The following is an 18689-nucleotide window of genomic DNA, read 5'->3' as shown; positions in this document are numbered from 1 at the left end:
CTAGTCTCCAGAACCATGAGAAAATACATTTCTATTCATCCACTCACTCTGCGGGACTTTTTTACAGTAGTCCTAGCAAATCAATACATCTTCCCACAGTCACCCCCATCACCAGCAAATGAGCTTCCCCTACCCTTTCCAAAGGAAGAGAATTCCATCAACAACCACTTGTTCCACAGTGACCAGTAAGATGTCTGGCATTGTGCTTATGCACAGGAGCTACAAGATGAGTAAGGAAGGATTGTCAGGATCTTGTGTTCCTTTTATTTTTTTTAACCTCCACATTCACTGGCTAACATAGCCATATCCAGGAAATGCAAATTCAAGACATATGTATGTACAAAGTTACCTCCACGCTCATAACCAGGATCAAGATCCAAATCAATCACTGAACCCTACCCACTGAGCCTGGATCACTGCCTCAGAATCCTTTCTAACACAGAGCTCTAGGAATCACTACAAACAAGGCCAGATTCCCACTTGACATGAAACGTATGTGCCCTATGAGGGAGAAGTTCTTAACTGCTTTCCTAATATCTATTTTCTTCTTCCTTACAGAGACAGCCTGTTTTTATTCAAGTAAAATCAGCATTTCTCATCTTTTCTTTAATACTGGTCAACGAAATATAATGGAAGATACTGACTGGAAGACTCCTCAAAAGGACAATTGATGACTGTACGTAATCTTATGTTCCCTATTCATCCACTCTGCTTTCTGGGATGAAACAGTGGTAACTGGAACTTCAGCAGTCATTTTGGATTATGAGTACATGATGAGGATGGAAGCTAATGCTGAGGATGAAGGAAAAGAAAGGTAGAGGAAATATGCTTTCTTGATGATTGTGCAGCCTCCATACCAGCCCTAGATTGCCTACAGCCAGACTCATGTGTTTGAACTATTATTATTTGGAGTTTCTTGTTATATGCTGCCAGACCTAAAATTTATTGATACAGCACCTATGACAATTATTGCAAAATGGCTTACTCAACACCAGTGATCAACTCCTTGCTGTATTCCTCTATTATAGAGCTTGGAAAGCTAAAAATACAAATTCCTGTTTCCCTGCCTTGCAGCTGGGGCAGCCATATGAAATGTAAGCCAGTTCTGCCATTGAATACAAGCAGAAGTCTGCTAGAGATGTCTGAAAAAGACTCTCATTTTCTTTCTTCTTCTTTCCGCCTGGAATGCAGATGCATGGCTGGGTGGTTCCATAGCCATGTTTCGATCATGAGGCAACAAGCATGAGGACAAAGACCCCAACAAACAGCCAAGCACTAGGCTTATGCCTGTCTGTAATCCCAGCACTTTGGGAGGCCGAGGCAGGAGGATCACGTTAGCCCAGGAGTTTGAGACCAGCCTGAGCAACACAGTGAAAACCCCTCTCTATAAAAAATTTAAAAATTAGCTGGGTATGGTGGTGTACACCTGTAGTGCCAATTACCTGGGAGGCTGAGGCAGGAAGATTGCTTGAACCCAGAAGTTCAAGGCTGCAGTGAGCCATGATCTTACCACTGTGCTTCTAGCCTGGGCAAGAGTGAGACCCTGTCTCAAAGAAAAAAAAAAAAAAAAAGACATTAACAACCTAGAGATAGCAAAGTGGAAATACAGGAAGGGCCCGGTCCTCTGTGGCATTAAGCAAGGGCCCTACACTGCTTATCTCTGGACGCTTTTTTATGGGAAAGAAACAAACCCTATTTGTCTAAGCTGCTTTGGATGGGTTTTCCATATTTTGTGGCTGAGCACATTCCCCAAACCATCCCTATACTAGCCCTTCAGTTCTCAGCTGAGGCATTACATTGTCTGAGATCACCCCAAGCCTGGGTGACTGTATTAGCTTCCTAAAGCTGCCATAACAAATTGCCACAAATTCAGTGCCTTAAAACAATGTAAATTTATTATTTCACAGTCCAAGAGGCCAGAAGTCCTAAATCAAGGTGGCCATGGGGTTAGTTCCTTCTGGAGGCTCTGAAAGAGAAATCATCTCCCAGCTGCTCTCCTGGCTTCTAGCAGATCCCAGCAATTCTTGGTGTTCCTTGGCTATAGCTACATTACTCCAATCTCTGCGTCAGTCTTCAAATGCCCTTCTTTCCTCTCTCTCTCTCTCTCTCTCTCTCTCTCTGTGTGTGTGTGTTGTTGTGTGTGTGTGTTTCCCTTAAAAGGACACCAGTCATTTGATTTAGGACTCTCCCTAACGGTGACCCTCATCTTAGCAGTTACATCTCAAAGACCCTATTTCCAAATAGGGTCACATTCACAGTACTGAGGTTAGGACTTAAACATGTTATTTGTAGGGACACAATTCAACCGAATGCCCCCTTGGAGACCTGTGCTCACCATATTACTCACACACCACACTCGATTCATTACACTGTGAAGAGCCTATATAATGGGACTTCAGACCGGCTTCTTATTTCGGCCATCTCACTAATTATTTTAATGTTTTTTAGCTCTGCAATAACTCAGTTTCTTCATCAGTTATATGAAAATAAAAATACTTGCTCTGTCTACAAGGTTGATGTGCAATGCCACTGAAATAATGTAGATGACACAGCCTTGAAAAACATAAAGCTTTTCTAAGAAGTGAGGCCTTTTGGACTTCCTCTCCTTCTTCAACAGCATCCTCATTATTCATCTCTGATTTTTGAATTTTTAAGCATGAAAAGGAAAATAGGAATCAGCTTGGGTAGCTGGGAACAGTAAGTAGAGACAAGTGAGGGTTCAACCTGTTTTCTGCTTGCAGAAAGTACCCCAAAGACAGGTTGGGGGAAGCAGGAGAGAGGCTGGAGCATTATCAGCTGGACCAGGGCTGGGCTCAAAGGAAATGGTCCTCAGATGGCAGGCTGATGGGCCACCAGGCACTTCACAAGCTGCAACTTCAAAGACAATCTACATTCTCCAAATTTTATCTTTCATATTGACCTGGACCTCACAGACTTGCTATCATTCTTTAGGGGCTCTAAAAACATAAAGTGTTTAAAACATAAGAAAAATATAGTAAGCAATGTGATAAAAGCACTTGTTATTCCTACTCAGATTTAACATAGGATAATATTTTGCCACATTTAATCTAAATCCTTTTAAAAAACAAAGCATAAGATACAATGAAGTCCTCCCTTTATGATGCCAGTTACCTCCCCCGTTCCCATTGTTTTGAAGTTGGTGTTTATCCTCCTTTGCTTTTGATACATTTCTGCATATGCAGGTAGCCATATTAAAAATATTTAATGTCATTTCCTGCATTTTAAAATTTTTGTAAAAGCATCATTCTGTATATACACTCTGCACTTGCTTTTATTACTCAGCATGACTTTGAGATTTATCCCTGTTGCTACATATAAATCTAGTGTATTCATTTTAATTGCTAGATGTTATTACATTATATGAATAAACCACAGTTCATTTTTCCATTCTCCTACTGTAGAACAATTAGACTGTTTCTAATTTTTTTAATATTATAACCAATGCTTCAGTGAACAAACTTTTGCACTCCTCCTCATGCCTATGTATGAGAGTTTCTCTACATCTATCTATAACCAATAACCATACAAGTACTGGGCTGTAGGGTATTCACATCTTCAACTTCACAGAAGTTTTAAGCTTTAATATCATTTGAATTAATCAGTTTATTCAATATGGTTTGAGCTTTGGTGTCTACTTTAAGAAATACTTGTCTACACTTAAGGTCCTAGAAATAATATCATATCCTCTTCGCTTATTTACGTTTAGGCCTTTAATTCACCTGGAATTTATTTTTGTGTTGAAGTAGGAATGAAGTAGGAATCTAATTTTGTGCTTTTTCATATGTATGGCTGGTTGTCCAGAACCATTCTTCAAAGGGTCCATTCCTTCTGCATTTATTCATAACCCACCCTGCTGGCATAGCCATTCTTCCAAATAGCGGAGGCTAATCGTGAGCTCTTTGTACTCTTCTAAATTCTTCAAAATTCTCTCCTGCCTGTTCTTGGCTAAGTACCTTCTTAAGGAAAAATTTTAACTGGGTGAGTCAAGGCTGTCAACTTAAAGGAGCAACATATTTGATAGAAGAAGTTTAACTAAAAACCTGTCAGTACCTTTTGTTGGTGAGCAGAAAGCAGGCTTAGAAAGAGTCTGAACATAAGAGACCTTCAGATAGGGAAAGGAAGCAGTGAGTCTTGACTGATGTGGCCCAGGTCAGGGAAGAGCTGAGCTGGGACACTCTGGAGGGCTGGATACTTGAGGAAATTGGAGGTAGGATGCCCCATTCTGCGCCTTTCACAACTTGCTGCAGGGAACCCCTGCACTACTGGGTCTCTAAGCCTCAGATCCCTAATATGTAAAATGGGTATAACAATACCATCTTTCCATGCTGTTTTCTAGAAGATAGAAATGATGCACCTAACATTACACCTAACGCACATTAAGGGAGCACTTAATGAAGAGTAACTATACTTGTTATCACTATCAATTACCATCAGTTTATCCAGATTCATTCAATAATACTGGCAATCCTCAATTTCCTGGAACAAACTTTTAAGCATCAGTTCAAATGCAGTTTACCATTGTGGTGGATGTCTCCAAAAAGGGCTGTGTATTAGTCCGTTTTCACACTGCTATAAAGAAACGCCTGAGAGGGTAATTTCGAAAGGAAAGAGGTTTAATTGACTCACAGTTCTGCATGTCTGGGGAGGCCTCAGTAAACTTACAATCATGGCAGAAGGTGAAAGGGGTGCAAGGCACGTCTTATACGGCGACAGGAAAGAGAGGGAGAGAACAGGGAAGTGCCAGACACTTATCAAACAACCAGATCTCACTCACTGTCACAAGAACAGCAAGGGGGATATCCACCCCCACGATCCAATCACCTCCCACCAAGTCCCTCCCTTGACACATGGTGATTACAATTCTAGACAAGATTTTGTCAGAGACGTGTGAACCAGAGCAATTCCATCTTGAATAGGATAGAGGCTGAGATTTACTGGGCTACATTCCCACATGGTTAAGGCATTCTAAGTCACAGGATGAGACAGGAGGTTGGCACAAGATAAAGGGTGGCACAAGATATAGGTCATAAAGACCTTGCTGATAAAACAGATTGCAGTAAAGAAACAGGCCAAAACCCACCAAAACCAAGATGGTGATGAGCGTGACCTCTGGTCATCCTTCCTCACTGCTACACTCCCACCAGCACCACAACAGTTTGCAGTTTACAGATGTCATGACAATGTCAGGAAGTTACCCTATATGGTCTAAAAAGGGGAGGCATGAATAATCTATCCACACTGTAAGGAAGTCCAGGCTATCCCCTGGAGATGAGAGGCCCTGGAGGATGAGACCTGTGTGGAGAGGCAGACTACATGGAGGAAAACAGAGGCGCCCAGTGGACAGTCAGCACCAGGTCCCAGACATGTGAGAGAGACCTTCAGGGACTCTCTAGCTTAATCCATCTGCCAGCTGAATGAAGCTGTAAGAGAGCCCAGACAGCACCACATCTGGCTGAAGAACTGCCTGGCCAACCCACAAGATTTAGGAAGATAATGAATTGCTGTTGTTTCAAGACACTAAATGTTGGGGTGCTTTGTTACCCAACAGTAGATAACAGAAATAATCATAGATACGATAGCTCAAACATGATGGTTGTATTGTTCTAATACTAGCAGGAATGCCTGTTTAATCCATAAACATGATACATTTGCAATGAGAAATAATAGAAAATGCTACATACTGATGCAGAATGCCTAGAAAATCCAAGAGGGCCTGGGTAATGACATGCAAATGAAGACAAGAATTCCTCATCAGAATCAAACAAACTAGAAAAGTGCTCACAGTCTACCTGAATTCTTATTCTTTACCCTGGGACAATCTGGTTTTGTTTTTTTTTTAAAGAAAAGAGAGAAAGTATCATTTTAGAAAAGTGAGAAAGTATCATTTTTAAAAAGAAAAAAAACCCTTCAGTTCCAATCACTTTTCAAACTTAAGCAGAACGACTTCCACAGCTTCAGTCAAGTTTGTCAAAAAGTAATTTTCTACCTAATTTACTTTCACAGACCTTCTCAGAGGCCAGAGGAAAAATTCCTTTCTGACAAGGGTGAGAATGGAACTCACATTTCCTCCAAGGTTTCCTTCCCTCTGGCTACTTTGCACGTGTCAGGGGCACCAAGGACAGGCTCTGCTTAACCCAGCAGGCAGCCTGGAGGCAGAAAGTGTGGAGAATCCCTCAGCAGCAGGGCCAGGAAGTTGCTTGCAATTCCCTGCCATGGCTGATCTGTTAGCCCCAGAATTGTGGTCAATTGGAAACTGAAAACCTGGTTTCTTGGGGCTGTTATACAGCTAAGAGTATGAGGAAATCCAGTGTGGTTTCTTGTTTACACAGGGGTCTAATAGAGGTGGAACAAACCGAAAACCAATTTAACTCCACTGTTACTAAGTAATGTATGACAAGGTGGACAGACAAAAATCTTTCCAGAAAAGAAAAGCAGACAAGTAAATTACTGTGGCTTTCTAAGTGATCTATAGTATTTTTGCTTATTTTCTCTCTTTTTTTCTTAAGCTGCTCCTTTGCCTCATTATTTCTGTATATAAATGAGAAGATTTTGTATTAGTGAACAGCCGTGAAGGATGACACCATTTCCCAAGCACAGACATCTCTGTATTTGGTGTGCCCACTGCCACCAACTCACCCCAATCTTTTCCTTTGTGCCTGGAATCCAACTGAGGGGCTGTCATGAAACATCAGTGATATTTAATGACAGGGCCTAATAACAGTGATTGAAATGATCACGCAGAGAATAATTCAGCACAGGTACCAGCACACTCAAACCTTTGCATAGTGCTTTTATTTGCATTCCTGGACTCACTTGTGCTTGCCATGTGCTGTGGGGAAAAGTTAAGAAGGTGGCCAAATCCCCTTGCAACCTCTGCAATTAACTTGTACAAAATAAGGGGAGTTTTGACATAGTGGAGAGTACATGATCTTAGGCAGACTCTAAATGCACACTGACCATAGGGAAGCCTGCTAAGTCCAGAGTTCAGTTTTGCCACAAAGAGGCAAGTAGGGGAGAGAATACCGTGGTTGAGAGGGAGAGGATGGGCCTCCTGAACTGCATTGGTTCAGCACCTGTTACGGACTGGGCTAGAACTTTACATATCTACATTTTCTCCATTAATTCTCCCACCAGCTGCATGTGTTAGGTATTCCTATCACCCTGTTATTGATGGTTATTCTCCTCCACCTCAAACGCTGTCCTCTCTAACCAGCCCTGGCTCTCTCCTAGTTACCTCCTGCTAACCCTTGTGAAAGGAAAATAAATCTTGGGGCTCCAAAATCACTAAGCAAAAGGGAAAAGTCAAGCTGGGAACTGCTTAGGGCAAACCTGCCTCCCATTCTATTCAAAGTCAACCCTCTGCTCACTGGGATAAATGTGTATCTGATTGCCTCCTTTGGAGAGGCTAATGAGAAACTCAAAAGAATGCAACCATTTGTCTCTTATCTACTTAAGACCTGGAAGCCCCCTCCCCCACTTCAATCCCACCTTTGCTTCGAGTTGTCCCGCCTTTTCCAAACCAAACCAATGCTCATCGTACATGTGTTGATTGATGTCTCATGTCTCCCTAAAACGTATAAAAGTAAACTGTGCACTGACCACCTTGGGCACATGTCGTCAGGACCTCCTGAGGCAATGTCACAGCACGTGTCCTCAACCTTGGCAAATTAAACTTTCTGAATTAACTGAGACCTGTCACAGACATTTCGGGTTCACACTCGTTAGGACTCATTCAGTTATTACTCAGTTCCTCTGAGAACGTTTCCCTTGCCCTCCCCTGGGCCTCAGCTCCCACAGCCACCTGGATGACAGCTGGTATGCTATGCTGTGCGATAATTAGTTGTTTACTTTTCTGACAGCCTCCACTAGACTCCAAGAGGGAGAAATTTCATCTTACTCATTTTCATGTCTCTCAAAGTTAGCACAGTGCCTGGCATGCGATCTGTGCTTAGTTAAAATTTGTAGAATGAACTGAGTAAACTGCTCATGGGTATACTGTTAGCTTCCGCTTCCATTTAGGTCTGTTAGGCTCCAAAGCCTTATCACAAAAGCTTCTATTCAAGACTTTGTATTAAGTAGACATAGTATTCAGAACACTGTTTCAGCAAAAAAAAAAAAAAAGAAAGAAAAAGAAAAAAAGGGAGAAGAAAACTCATTATCCAAGTTTAAATTGATGTTAGAGGTCAGGGAGAATCTCCTGGCATTCTCCAAGAAAAGACATTGAGTGATACGTTGCTGGTTGAGTACGAGGGTGAGTCCTGCAGTGCTGTGTAGAATGTATTAGTTGTTTGTAAATACTAGAGTAATTCTGCCCTTTCCAATCCTTCTGTGGCCCACGGGGTCACGAGGAGCAGAGGACAATAGCGTCTCCTGCTGCCTTTCCTCAGAGTACGATTTCAGAATATCTAGAAGAATACCCAGCCGAAGAATTTAATCTTGTCCCCCAAAGTAAAAACTAAACAAATAACTTTAATTTTCAAGCTTTGGCAAGGTATTCCAAGTATCCAACTGGTGGCCTTTAATTTACAGATGGCCAAAATTGACACCTTTTTTTTCACTAAGGGAGCACAGAAATGTTTTAAAGAGATTGACAAAATTCTGCATAACAATATAACGTTCTACTTCCATCATGGGCAAGAGCATTTTAGTGGACCATATTGTAATTATAAATATGTTTCATTTCATCAGTATGGATTTAGACTGTAGTGTGTGTGTGTGTCTGTGTATGTATTGAGAGGGTGTCCAAATGAACTAATAGCTATACAGAAGATCACCAAGAAGAATGAGGAGCCCTGTACCACTTTATCCCAGATAAAAGATCATGAAGGAAATAGTTAAAGCCCATCCTAAACTATTCTGCTAAAATCTGAACTAGAGTATATACAAGCGTACCTCATAAATATTGCATGTACGGATCCAGATCACTGCAAAAAAGCAATTATCATGATAAAGTGAGTCACATGAATTTTTTGGTGTTCCAGTATATATAGAAGACATGTTCATGCTATGCTGTACTCTATTAATTGTGCAATTGTGTGTATCATTATGTCTATAAAACAATATACATACCTTCATTTTAAAATGCTTTCTTGCTAAAAAGTGTGAAGGATCATCTGAGCCTTCGGTGAGTCGTAATCTTTTTGCTGGTGGAGAGTCTTGCCTGGATGTTGATGACTGCTGACTGATCAGGGTGGTAGTTGCTGAAGGCTGGGGAGGTTGTGGCAATTTCTTAACATAACAATGATATTTGCACATCAATTGACTCTTCCTTTTGTGAAAGGTTTCTCTGTAACATGTGATGCTGTTAGATAGCACTGTACCCACAATGGTACCGCTTTCAAAATTTCAGTCAGTCCTCTCAAATCCTGCCACTGCTTTAGCAACTAAGTTTATGTAATATTTTAAATCCTTTCTTGTCCTTTCGACAGTGTTCACAGCATCTTCACCGGGGGTAGATTCTATCTCAATAAACCACTTTCTTAGTTTATCTATAAAAAGCAATTCCTCATCAATTCAACTTTCATCATGAGAGTGCAGCAATCCAGTCACATCTTCAGGCTCCACTTCTAATTCTAGTTTTCTTGCTATTTCCATCACATCTGCAGTTATTTCCTCCACTAAAGTCTTGAGCGCCTGCAAGTCATTCATGAGGATCTGGGTTATCAGTAAAATAATTTTACTCATTTATTTATTTATTGTATTCTTTTTTAGGGACAGGGTCTCATTCTGCTGCCCAGACTGGAGTGCAGTGGTGCAATGATGGCTCACTGCAATCCTGACCTTCCAAACTCAAGTGATCCTCCCACCTCAGCCTCCTGAGTAGTTGCGACTACAGGTGCAACATCACCACACCTGGCTAATTTTTGTATTTTTTTCTAGAGACAGGGTCTCACCGTGTTTCCCAGGCTGGTCTTGAGCTCCTGAGCTCAAGCAATCCTACTGACTCAGCCTCCAAAAGTGTGGGGATTACAGGAATGAGCCACCATGCCTCACCAGTAAAATAATTTGTAAAAAGTCATCCATGAAGATTGGAATCAACTTCTTCCTAACTCCTATTAATGTTAATATTTCAACCTCCTCCTGTGAATCATGAATGTTCTGAATGGTGAATCCTTCCCAGAAAGGTTTCAATCTATTTTGCCCCAATCCATCAGAGGAATCACTATGAATGGCAGCTATATAGCCTTACAAAATGTATTTCTGAAATGATAAAACTTAAATGTTAAAATTACTCTTTGATCCATGGATACTGTGTTAGCAGGCATGAAAACAACATTAATCTCCTTGTACATCTCCATCAGAGCTTTTGGGTGACTAGATGCATTGTCAATAAGCACTAACATTTTGAAAGGAATCTTTTTCACTGAGCAGTAAGTATCATCAATGGTGGACTTAAAATATTCAATAAACCATGCTGTACACAAATATGTTGTCATCAGGCTTTGTTGTTCCATTTATAGAGCACAGGCAGTACATTTAGCATAATTCTTAAAGGCCCTAGGAGTTTTAGAATACTAAATAAGCACTAGCTTCAACTTAAAGTAGGTGCAGTAGCCCCTAACAAGAGAGTCAGCCTGTCCATTGAGAGTCAGGCCTTGACATCCTCTGTAGCTAAGAAAATTCTAGATGGTATCTTCTTCCAATGGCAGGGTGTTTCATCTACACTGAAAATGTGTTGATGGCATAGGAAAAAGAAACAATGCTGACTATTAGTAACTCCTGGGTTTTGGAAATCTGTGTATGCATAGAATATTGAAGTTGAGCTTGAGTCTGTGAACGGAAAGTAAATCTTGGGACCCCAAAATCACTCAGCCAGAGGGAAAAGTCAAGCTGGCAACTGCGGGCAAACCTGCCTCTCATTCTATTCCTAAATAAGATAGGTACAAAGAGTAAAAAGCTATATACCTTCATCACAATTTACCTACTAGGAAATTACTTGTGGACGAAGGAGAAGCAGAACTCAAAGTCATTCCTGTGCTCACGTGAGACAAATGCATCTCTGATTGCTTCCTTTGCCCTATTTCACTAAACCAGACTAAGGCATAAGTGATGATTCCTGTAAATTGGACACTGGGTGAAAAGCTAATCAGAAACTCAAAAGAATGCAATCGTTTGTCTCTTATTTACCTATGACCTGGAAGCTTCTTCTCCACTTTGAGTTGTCCCTCCTCTCCAGACTGAACCAATGTACATCTTACATATATTTCTTGATGTCTCATGTCTCCCTAAAATGTATAAAACCAAGCTGTGCACCAACTACCTTGGGCACATGTCATCAGGACCTCCAAGGCTGTGTCATGGGCGAGTCCTTAACTTTGGCAAAATAAACTTTCTAAATCAATTGAGACCTGTCTCAGATACTTTTTAGTTTACAATTCAGTCCTCCACTTTAAGAGTCCAAGCCAGTAGAACTCTCTGTAATGATGGAAATGTCCTATATTTGCACTGTCCATAATAGTAACTATTAATTGTGCATATATGAAAAATATGTTTGGTCTTTGAACCTGTTTCCTGGCATGCAACTCCTAAAATTATTAGAAACTCCAAAGTTATGTCTTTTTGTATGCTAATAATTGATTGATGGCTGTCAGCCCCTAGGTAGCTTCAGGATAGAGGCTGGTCACTGGAAAGACCAAGGCATGATTGGAGGGTTGGGACTTTCAATCCATCCCCAACCTCTGAAGAGGAGCTGAAGGTTAAGTTGATTACCAATGGCCAATGGTTTATTCAATTATGTTTATGTAATAAAGCCTTCATAAAACCCCAAAAGAACAGGGTTCAGGGAGCTTCTGGATAGCTGAACGCATGGCGTTTCCTGGAGGGTGTTGTGCCTGTGGAGAGCATGAAATCTCCTTGCCCCTTCCCCCATACCTCGTCCTATGCATCTCTTCATCTGCAGCTTCTGTAATATCCTTTATAATAAACCAGTAAACATAAGTGATTCCCTGAGTTCTATGAGCCACTCTAGCAAATTAATCTGACCCAAAGAGGGTATCCTGGGAACCCCAACTTGAAGACCACTGTTCAGAAGTTCCTGAGGCCTGGAGTTGTGACCTGTGGAAGTGGGGGGCAGTCCTGTGGGACTAAGCCCTCAACATGTGGTTTTCGAGGCTATCTCCCAGGTAGAGCGCATCAGGATTGAACTGGAGGATACCCAGCTGATGTCCACTGCAAAATTAATTGCTTGCTTAAGTATGTGAGGAAAAACCCCCATACATTTGGTCATAGAGGTCTTCTGTATTGATTGTTGTTGGTAGTGTGAGAGCAGAGGAAAACACTTTGAGTTTGAGCGTGTTTCCCGTCAGAACTAGCCACTAGCCGCATGTGGATATGGAGCACTTAGCATGTGGCTAGTGTGACTGAGAAACCAAATTTTTCAAATTAATGTTTATTACTTTAAATTTAAGTTTAAATAACTACATGTGGCTAGTGGCTGCCATATTTGTTTAGCACAGGATTCTAGACAATCAAGTCAGGCAAACTTGAATTCAAATCCCAAATCTGTATGACCTCACTTCTCTGAGCCCCAGTACCCTAAAATGGACATAACAAGATTTACTTTTAACCACACCAAGAAGGGAAGTTTCTGGAAGAAACAGCATCACCCAACACGGAGAACTGTCTCTCTTTCAGGAGAGAGAATCTGATTTGCTATGTTCAGCCACTGCTTTGCCCACCCCATGCCCCCAATTCCTGGTGCGATCTATAGTGACAGCAGAACTGGCCTCATCACAGTGGAAACATGGCCACACAGCAGGGAGAAAGGGCAGGCATGACTGATGCTGGTTTATTCTTAAGTAATGTCTCCCACATTCTTTATATTTTAGAAGTCCTTGTAAGCTGTCTTTAGTGTTTTTTGGAAAAAGATGGGAGAGAGGGAGGTGGCAGGAGAGGCTAGGGATCTCAGGGAGCAAGGATGCAATTACCAAACAGACATCTCTTGAGTACCTACAACACAAAACTATGTAAGACATGATTATAATACAGTAAGCCCAAAGAAACTTCAGCCTCAGTGTCAACTTTGGCTCAAGTTACCAATACCTGCTCTTCAGCTTCTAGATTCTCAGGCCTGTGTGATGAAAGCCAGTGTTCAGAGCAATGACCCAGACACTCCAAGAGCTTCCATCAGCACTGAAAGACGAACTTACGTGTTCCTGCAACTGTCTGAGGACAAGAAAACAGACTTGCTCATTTGGAAATATTTTCAACAAGATATGGACAAAAGAGGCCTCGTAGCTAATTTTAAGTTAATCTTTATCTTTCAGTAAACAGAACACTCCATTCCCCATCAAAGCCCTTACTGTAAAAAATTTGTGTCGGCAAGAATTGATAAGTAAAAAGAGATCAGAGAGAATCCAAACAACCCTGGAGAAGTATCATTTGGTGGTAGATGATCTGATTATTTCTGGCTTGCACGATCTGCATGCACCTGCAAAACTGTGCAAAAGACATGGCAAACACAAAACTAAGGGAAACACAAAACTAAGCCTACTATTTTTACACATCTGAGCGAGGAACTTCAGGAAAATCCTAGGTGGGCCACTCCAGAGTAATTATGATAGTTAACACAGCAGGCACCACTGTTAGGCACTTAGTATATAGTAACTTATTTAAATAAGATACAAATACATATATGCATATACACATATATACACATATATATGTATGTGTTTTGTATATAATTCTGAAAGGTAGAGATTATCATCACTCCCACTTTACAGATGAGGAAACAGAGTCAATGAGTGAAGAAAACCTTTGGTTTACACGACACTATCTATTTTTAAAGAATTTTTGGAGGCCTAATAAGTCAATGTCTAAAGAGCCAAATATAAAGTTGAAAATAAATTAACATTCAGTAGTTGTCCAGACACCCAACCTGGATAGTTCTGGCTCAGAAATGGATTTTGGAGGATCCAAATTAGTCATTCATCCAAGCAGGTGTTAATTCTGCAATTTTTAGAATTGGGGGTGTCTCTATGGAATCTGCAATTTAAATTAGCAACAACCTCCACCCCAAATTATGCATTAAGGTAACAACCACTTACAAAAGTCACTAAGACGTCCAACTTCTCAACTTTTGAGTTCAGTTGTGGAACTCAGCCAAGAGGCTTTTTAACTTAAGCACAGACATAGTGGGATGGCATAATCGCATTGAGTCAAGATCAAATTTGACAACAAGGAAATCATCTATTAAAGAAAATCACTCAAAGAGCACACAGAATTGCTTGTTAAAAGTGATCATAAACCATGGTACAAATATTGATGGTTATTAACATTTTTATTATGGCCATTTTAAATGGATAGCTTAGCAGACTATTCATTTATCTGTTCTGTGGGCCCCCAACTTGGCTCTAATGAGTTTGCCTTATAAAATTACTGAAATCAGACCATGCTGTAAAAGCTGGAGCTGAGCAGCCCTGTGGGGGTTTCTCAGCAAAATCAACAATGAACATATACTGTATTATTGGAACAGGATAGTGCCATGTAGAATGGCAGAACGAATGAAGCCACCATTGGCGGGAATATAAAATTTGGTAGTTTTGGAACAACAGGAGAGGAGAAAGCATTTACATTTTCTGTTTTGCAGTCACCATTGTGGGTGACACTCTGTCCTCCATATTCCTTTTTCTTTCTAGTTTAACTTTTCCTCCTCTTGGCCCTATAGGACTTCTCTCCAGGCTCTTTGAACAGAATAAAACATCCCTTCTATTCCTCTGCCCATTAACCTCTGGGCATGTATGCACTTCTCTCCCTCCCCTTTCTCCTTACCACACTGTGTCTGTCTATTTCAGCATTATCTAGCTGAAATAGACATGATCTGGGCCACAAGGGCAGGAAGCCAATGTCTCTGGTGGGAGAGCAGGTGGGCAGGACTCTCTTGACTGATGCCAGGCCCCACCTGCACATGCTGTGTGTTCCTGTCTATCCATGTTCCCATTCTGGGTGCTCCCCAGAGCTCTGTATACCCTCCTTGTGAACAGCTGGCAGGGTCATCATTGAACCAGCTATGACAATCATGGAAGTTCTCAAGTCGTATAAAAGGGAACATTAAAAGTTAGATTTTAATGCATGCGTAAAGGAGAATGGGATATTCTGAAAAGGGGTTTTGGAGGCTAGAACATTTAAAATACAGTTAAAAATATAAGAAACTAGTTACAGTGGTTGCTTCTGGGGAGAGGGACCCGAAGACTGGAACAGAGTGGAAGGATGACTTCCTTTTAATTGTACTTAATTCTTTTGCAGGTTTTGGATTTTGTGTCATGTGTATTTTTTTTTAAATCAGGCTTTAATGGACATTGGGGGTCATCTAGTTGAAGCCGAGATGTAAGGCATTGTTTTCACAAAACAGAACCCCTGGTAACTGCTCATCTGCCTTTCGCCAGATGTCCCCGAAGTTCTCTCAGATGGAGGCAACCCATTCAGCAGTCCCCATGTTTGCCCAGAGAATTGACACAAGGATGGGCAGCAGGTGGGACTCATACTTTTCACGCTGTGCCCAACTCATTTCTCATGCACCTTCATATAAAAACTACTCCTTCAATGCTTTTGCCCTCCAGTATCTCACACTTAATAATGTCTATATTTATTGAGTTTTAACTAAATATATAGCATTGCTAAATGCTCTAAATACATAATCTAATTTCTTCCCATTTATAGATGTGAAAGCTGACATTAAGAGAAGTTAAGTGATTCCATGGCTGCTGTGTGCTAACCCTAAGATTCAAATCCAGGTGTGTCCAAAACCTACACTCTCAATTCCAGCACAATACTACTTTTCCTTCCACTCTCTGTTGCTTGCTTTTATTACTTCCTGTCACCCCCACATCCACTGAAGAGTTTTCCATGTGACATGGAATTTCTATCCTCTCCTTACCTCATGTCATCCCAGGGTTAGGGAAGTGATTAGGCTGTCCTGTCTACTGGTTTTTGTGAACAGAGAAAAGAAGGAAAAAAGGAAAAGTGGAAAAAGGAGACAATAGGAGTGTGTAGCAAGGGAGAGAAAAGAGAGATAGAAAGAAAGCTGAGGGAAAATAAAAAAAGTAATGCAACAAGCACCTGGAAAATTTTTAGAGATGTTCTTTCGATGAGTTTGAGAATTCACATGGAAACCCTGGGAGGATGGTAAAGAAGGGCAGGTAGGAAAAGTAGAGGAAGCATAATTAAAGCCGCCAGAAAAAAAGTAACCATCAGGAATATCCAGACATTACCTCTTTCTCACTCTCTATCACCACTTCTCCCCCAACACACACACACACACACACACACACAAACACACACACACAGAGAGAGAGAGAGAGAGAGAGAGAGAGAGTAAAGCCCTGACAACTGTAGATTCCATTTTCAAGGATTCTGCTTCTCTTCTTCCTAGGACCTTGTGCTTTGGCTTTTCAGTTCACCTTTTTTTTTTTTTTTTTGAGACGGAATCTCGTTCTGTCACCCAGGCTGGAGTGCAGTGGCATAATCTTAGCTCACTGCAATCTCCACCTCCCAGGTTCAAGCAATTCTCCTGCCTCAGCCTCCCTAGTAGCTGGGATTATAGGCATGTGCCATCACGCCCAGCTAATTTTTGTATTTTTAGTAGAGTCCGGGTTTCACCATGTTGGCTGGTCTCCTAAAGCATAATATCTAATCTTGTGGCTAATGTTAGTCCTACAAAGGCAATCTAGTCCCCAGCCAAGAAGGAGGTCTGCTTTGGGAAAGGGTTGTTACCATCTTTGTTTAAACTATAAACTATAAACTGTTTCTCCCAAAGTTAGTTCAGCCTACACCCAGGAATAAACAAGGACAGCTTGAAGGTTAAAAGCAAGATGGAGCCAGTTAAGTTAAATCTCTTTCACTGTCTGTCATAATTTTGCAAAGGTGGCTTCACTGGGATCAGGGAAGCTCAGGAGGACAGAGGGAGAAAGAGACATGTCTTAGTCTTCTTGGGCTGCCATAAAAAATTGCCATAGACTGGGTGGCTTAAGCAATATACATTCATTTCTCACAGTCCTGAAGGCTGGGAAGTCTAAGATCAAGGCAGCAGCAGACTGGGTGTCTGGTGAGGACCTGCTTCTCGGTTTGTGGATGGCTGCCTTCTCACTCTATGTTCATGTGGCAAAGAGCAGAAAGAGAAAGGAAGTTTCCTTGTGTTTCTTCTTCTAAGGGCATTAACCTCATTCATGAGGACTCTACTCTCATGATCTTATCTAACCCTAATTAACCCCCAAAGGCCCTATCTTCCAATACTATCACAATGGGGATTAGGATTTCATCATATACATTTGAAGGAGAGAGGGGAGACACAAACATTCAGTCCATAGCAGGATCTTTTTTTTTTCTTTGAGACGGAGTCTGCTCTGTCACCCAGGCTGGAGTGCAGTGGCGTGATCTCAGCTCACTGCAACTTCTGACTCCTGGGTTCAAGCGATTCTCCTACCTCAGCCTCCTGAGTAGCTGGGATTATAGGCATGCACGACCACACTGGCTAATTTTTGTATTTTAGTAGAGATGGGGTTTCACCATGTTGACCAGGCTGGTCTTGAACTCCTGACCTCAGGTGATCCTCCCACCTCAGCCTCCCAAAGTGCTGGGATTACAGGTGTGAACCACCGTGCCCAGCCAGGACTTTTTTTCCATTCAAAATTTACAAAGCAATTCTAGAAATAAAAAAGTTAATCATCTCTCTCCCCCTCTTCCCTGGCTAACTGATGGCCTGAAAATAAATAACAATTATTGTCCTCCTCTCAGCCATCCCAATAAGCCATCCTACAGTGAAAAAAAAAAAAAAAAAAAAAAAAAAAAAAAAAAAAAACTGCAGCCAAGCTTGTGTACTGGGAACAAATAAGAAGAGAGCTCATGTTTGCTTTTTGAACTTGAAAGTGCTTGCCATAGCCTTACTAAGGGACATGGGCGAATGCTCACACACACACACACAGACACAGACACACACACACACACGTAGGAAAATTATCTAGATAAGTAGACTTTATATCTTTTAAGTTTCCTACAGCCTGTGTTCCAGGCAGAAAAGATGATTCAAGTTCTGACAGGGGTCTGGTTTGAAAAAGAAACTTTGAAGGATTTAAACAGTTTTCTGAACAAGGCAAACCTCAAACTGTCAAGAAGATTTGCATGACTTTCCTTATTTTCCCTCTGCCCTCTTTCTATTTCTCTTTTTTCTCCCTTGCTACACACTCCGATCATCTCCTTTTTCCACTCATTCTTTTTTTCCTTCTCCACCAATGTGATTAGACAGGCAGCCAATAATGTTGTTCTGACTGTATCACAGTGTTTGGGGAATTAGAAAAAAATAAATGCCATACCTCATTAGAAGACTGTCAGTCTGGGGGAAAAAATCCAACTAAGAGTCATGGGAGCAGAATATTTGGAGCTCTCAGCTCATAATCAGGGAGATGCCATAGATGGGGTGGCTTAAGCAATAAACATTCATTTCTCACAGTTCTGAGTTCTGAATCTCTCAGCCCATAATCAGGAAGATGAGAAGAGTTACCTCTTCAGGGGATGATTTTACTTAATTAGATGGGTTGATAGTAACAAGAATTCAAATATTTTTACTGATGGTTGCACCATAAGCATGGGGCCAACCCTGCAGCAGTTCCCAATAAATATTACCTCATTAGCATATTCTGGCAGAACATAAAAGCAAGGTCTGAAACATTATGCCA

At 41.2% G+C, this 18689-nt stretch overlaps 1 protein-coding gene across 1 annotated transcript in view; it reads right to left on the bottom strand.

Moving 5' to 3' along the window:
- LOC110741266 overlaps window positions 1–18689 on the bottom strand; it is a 202718-nt gene that overhangs the window by 157257 nt on the left and 26772 nt on the right. The gene's annotated exons all lie outside the window — the stretch shown is intronic.

This window comes from Papio anubis, chromosome 12, assembly GCF_008728515.1.
Source record: "Papio anubis isolate 15944 chromosome 12, Panubis1.0, whole genome shotgun sequence".
NCBI classification, from domain to species: domain Eukaryota; kingdom Metazoa; phylum Chordata; class Mammalia; order Primates; family Cercopithecidae; genus Papio; species Papio anubis.
The sequence above is the reverse complement of the archived record's forward strand: the minus strand, read 5'-3'. Positions and strand labels throughout refer to the sequence as shown.